This window comes from Microcebus murinus, chromosome 8 (assembly GCF_040939455.1).
Source record: "Microcebus murinus isolate Inina chromosome 8, M.murinus_Inina_mat1.0, whole genome shotgun sequence".
NCBI lineage: Eukaryota > Metazoa > Chordata > Mammalia > Primates > Cheirogaleidae > Microcebus > Microcebus murinus.
The window spans coordinates 93,663,201-93,668,509 of NC_134111.1; the positions used below are offsets into that span (position 1 = coordinate 93,663,201).

General features: G+C 36.7%; 1 pseudogene; it reads right to left on the reverse strand.

Annotated features, from left to right (window-relative positions):
• Window positions 1–1,020: 1,020 nt before the first annotated feature.
• LOC109731006 (large ribosomal subunit protein eL37-like) lies at window positions 1,021–1,306 on the reverse strand (annotated as a pseudogene).
• Window positions 1,307–5,309: the final 4,003 nt, after the last annotated feature.

The following is a 5,309-nucleotide window of genomic DNA, read 5'->3' on the forward strand; positions in this document are numbered from 1 at the left end:
TGTGCCTAATATAAAGGAATGGTTTTCAACATTATTGGAAACATTGGCAAAATGTTATAACCTTACCCTCCAGCTATGACAAAAATATTAAAGAGTTAAATCTAAGAAATGAAATTATGCAAAAAACTGGAGATGGAGAAAGATTTAAAGTGTAGAATGTGATAACATATACCATGAGTCTTAATAAAATTTATTTTCCTAGGTCTAGCAATTCTAATTCTAGGAAAACATACTCTGAAAATTCGGAAATGAGACAGATTTTTGAATAAGGATTTTTATCTCAGCATCATTTATAATTCCAAAAAATCCAACAATAGAGAAATGCTTAAATAGATTATGATATAATAATATAATGTAGTATTATACAATCTTCAAAAAGAAGAGTTTAAATACATTAGGCAAAATATTTTTACCATAAGTATACTGTAAAAAAACCGTACTAACTTATACTATAATGTTATGTGAAAAAGTAAGATAAAAACTATGAGATTGTTTCAAAGAATAAAACTAAAGTATAAAATTACTTAAATATCACATGTTTATATATAAAATTTAGAAAATATATGTAAAAAAATAGAAAAAAAGAAAAAGAAAATACACACTATCCATAATCTAACCACCCAGGGCTGAGACCACTGTTAAAGTTTTGTTAAATATATTTTCAGACTTTTCTCAGGGTATGTATATGAATAGATATTTATGCATAACTTTTAAATAGAAATTGTAATAATGCTTTAAGTCATATCTTACAGCTTCCTTTTTCACTCAACAACATATAATAAACATATTTTTATGAAAATAAAATTTTTCCTAAAAATTTGACTAGAGACATGGGATTCCATTTTATGGAAGTAATTTATTTAATCATTCACATATTGTCTGTTTTTTCTTTTCCTATAATGTTCAATGCTGTGAAGATCAATCGGGTAACTAATACATATTCTTTAAAAGTCACTTTAGGACTTTTTTTTAGATTTTTAAAAATCAAAGCATTTACTGCATGAATAATTACTGAGATTCTCAAGATGAACTGGATGCTGCAGCAGCTGCCTCTTGAGTTAGGTGCTGTCCCTCCATGAAATCCATGCCCGAATCTGCAGCACACAATTTTTAGGTACCTCATCCGACCAGTCCCGGTGGTGTTTCATCTTTTAGCATTGGCACTCCAGTACTTTCTCTTGCATGTGGAAGGGTAGCCACATTTGTCACAGTTTGACTTTTGAAGGTCGGAGGCCTTAGGGCCACAGTGGTGGCACAATGTATGCGTCTTATTGTGACACTTTCCAAACGACAATCCCTTCGTCATCTTGCTTCTGTGGCTGAGACCAAAGAGACTTTAGGATTTTTTTTAAGCCAGAAAAAGTTATGAAGGCTATGTTTTGTAATTAATATCAACATGGATAGGAAATGACCTCTAAAATGATAGAAAATTTAATAAGAAAGTTACTTTAGTTTTTAATTTCCAAATTTGTAAAAACAACTTAGCATTTTTAAAGACACAAATGTGTGTAGTTAAGAAGTCAAATCTCCTGGGAGATTTTTTTTTTTTTTTTTTTTTAGGAAAAGCAGCTCTATGAAAAATGGTTAAGCTTGTTGTCTAATTTCATGTGAAAGAAAAGTGATCAATCTTTTATGTTTTGGAAACCCTAATGTTAGAATGTGAAGATCATTTGGGGGGGGATATGACCTCCCACAATAAGGGCCTTAGTTCTCTTAAATCTTTCAATCAATTTTTTAAGAAAACAACTTTCCTTACTGGAAGGGTAAATGCCTGTTTATTGCACATCTGCTCCTGGGGGGAAGTTGTTTTGACCCATTAGTCCATAGACTTCAATTATGCCCCCATCTCATAATATTTAGTCCCATGACTCACCCTGACCTGCTGTTGTACCTAGAATTCCCAAATTCAAGCCTTCCTGTGATCCTTCAGGGCAGATCATCTCCCTTCACAGATGCTCACTGTCTTATTTCATTTCATGCTGCTAGAGCAGAGTACCTGAGATTAGTAATTTATTAAAAAAAGAGGTTTATTTGGCACACAATTCTCGTGGCTGCAAAGTCCAAGATTGGGCCGTCCATCTAGTAAGAGTCTCATGCTGCTTCAACAAGCAGTGGAAAAGGTGGAAGGTAGGGGTGTGAACAAAAAGGCCAAACATGAGAAGGAACAACCCACTCTCTCAGGAACCAATCCAGTCCCACTAGAGTGAGAGCTCACTCCCAAACGATGGCATCAATCCATTAATGAGAGTTCTGCCCCCATGACCAAAACACCTCCCACTAGGCCCCATCACCCAACATTGCCACACTGGAAGTGAAATTTCAGTGTGAGTTTGGGCAGGGAAAAATTCCATCCAAACCATAGCACTCACCCATCTCTACCTATTCTTGACTGCATTTTCTTTCACTTGGATCACTCACCATTCCTGCATCTGATTTCCATTTTTCTAGTAATCTATTGAAATTTTGAATGTACTGATGGCCCCCTTTTTTCTTCTCTGTTGTGACTTTATACCTTTTATTATTATTATTTCTTTGAAATAAGTATAATGGGGTGCAGGTAGGAGAGATGAGTCTTCTAATATACTACTTTAAACTGCAAGATGCCTACTTATTTTCAACGTGCTTGATGAATGATTTCAGCATGTGCAGCCTGCGTGCTTATTAAGTTCATATCACTAAACCTCAATTTCTTTATTTGTAACATGAATGTAAGAAAACATGTCCTGTCTATTTCTTAGATGAGATCAAAGGAAATTATCATATCCCTGCAAAAAAGCTTTACAAAGCACAAAATCTACATACTACTAGGGTTTCTTTTATTCCCTCTGTCTTCTCCTTTTTGAGATATGGTCATTTCATCTCACCACCTGGCCCATAAAGGAAATTTCTTAAAGAATATAGACTCCTTCCCTTCTAAATATATTTTATGCTGCTAATAAATAAGACATAATATGATTTTTTAATGATCAAGCAAATTTATTCAAAATGCGTTTACTTTTTGAATCATTTTAAAATGTGCTGTTGTCTTTTTATTATTTCAAAATGTCATGGGTCTTAGCAAAATACTATAATAGACAAGGCCATGCCAGGATTCCTTTTTCCAATTAAAAAAAACCTATTAGCTGATAAAAGGAGAATAAATGCACTTATGAAACCTCTAATCAATATCCTAATTGAAAAAGTAGTTCTTTTTCATTGTCGTCAGATCATATGGATCATTGTTATAACTCATTCATCAGCCTCTGAAGAAGAAGGAAATGTGAGATTGCTCACACAACCTGACTTCTGGTGTTTTTCTTAGACATAAAATTCCTATAATGCCTTCTCTTATGCATTCTAGCTGACCTACAGGCAAATTAAAAATTATTACTATAACTAGGCTTTTATTCTCTCTCATTTGCTGCTGTGATTCAGTGCAGTTCACGTTTAGGTGATTAATAACTAGGTATGGCAACTTGCCTGTGGACTTGCACAGGATTTCCTGTCTTGCCATCAAGCCATTAATCTGGAAACATCAGCAATAGGCATTAATCACTAATGCTAAGATATAGTGTTGCCACTGGGCAAGGGATTAGAAGGAGTGTAGAATGTGTCCATTGCTGGAAAACAAAGAATTCAATCTATTTCCAGGCCCCTCAAATTATGCTACCTGAAAGTCATTTCTGTGCCATAGCCTGTTACTCTAGGAATAACAACATTAGGCACCATTATTTGCTTTATATATCAATTCTCAATTCCATTTGTGAGGAAGGGAAACTTCCACAGAGTATTTTAGATCATAGATCACACACCTGAGGGATGGTGGTTATTTTCATAGCCTAACTCTATGCCCCCCACCAGAAAGTCATAATTCTTGGTGATTCTTGGCAGCTTTTGGTGGATTTTTTGAGCTATTAAAATTAATATAAGATTTCCATAATTATATTTTCACTTGTGTTCTTGGTGAGGCAGAAGGGCCATATACCAGGTGTTTATAGAGTTTGGCATTCAAACTTACCTTTTTATTCCAAGAGAGCTGCAGATCTATCTGTGCTAATGCTTCTTAATCTTTCTTGATTATAAGAATCATTCAAGTTGTGCTAAAAAGTTCAACCTAGTTTACCTTATTTTGCAGAAAATGCGGTTGCGAGTGGTCTTCACCTGTCTCTTCACCTGTCTCTTCAATCTCAGAGAGGAAGCTGTTGTAGGTAAGATGGAGTAGATTGAATGAATCATTCAATCATTCAAGTTGGGGTAGTTGAATACCCCAAAACTCAATTGCTCGACACAGCGATCTGTTTTTGCCTACAGATCTGTGGGCTGACTGTGTGGTTCTCCCGGCCAAGTCGTTTTGCTAACCAGCTTGTCTTGGCTGATCTTAGCTGGGCTCACCTGTGGGTCTGCAGACAGCTCTCAAATGCATTTAAAGGGTCTCACTCATATGTCTGATGGTTGACTGGTGGTCAACTGGGGTGACAGGGGTGGCAGGGGCCACATGTCTCTAACAATTGAGCAGACTAAATTGGGCTTGCTCACATGGTGCTAGGAAATAAGCACAAAGAGAAGCAAGCAAGGCCTCTTGGAGATCTAGGCTCAGAACTGGCCCATTGTTACTTCTGCCACAGTCTACAGGTCAAAGCAAGTCACAAGGCCAGCCCAGACTTAAGGGTGGGGAGATCGACTTCACACCCTCAGGAAAGTCGCTGTGATGGCACATTGCAAGCAGCATGGACACAGGGAAGGAAGAGAATTCTAGCCATCTTTGCAAAGCATCCATCTCAGGGTACGTGTTTAAAAATACAGATTCCTAGGCTCTGCTGCAGAGATCAATGCCCCTCCTCAGACAAACGAGCCTGTCAACTCTGTTCATGCAGTGAGTTCACCCCCACGCAGTGTTCCCAGAAAACCTGGGGAACTTCCTAGTCTACTCCATCTTACCTACAACCCCTTCCTCTCTGAGATTGAAGAGACAGGTGAAGACCTCTCGCAACCATATTTTCTGCAAAATAAGGTAAACTAGGTTGAACTTTTTAGTCAGTTTTCCTTTGGAAACATGGAGCAATGACACATTCCAGGGATGGATTGTAGCTTATGGTCTTTGTATGCCAATGTTACCGGCCATTGGTCAAATTTAGCCCTCAAAATACTAGCCTTATAACAAAGCACCACTAAATTCATTTCCTCAACAAACATTTATTGCTGATCTATTATATACCAGACCCTGTAAACAAAAGGGAATTAGACATAGCCTTGTACTTAAACATGGGCTTTACTAGAGGAAAGAAAAGGACTTTGCTGCCAGGAAACTTTCTAAGAATGACTTGGAATTA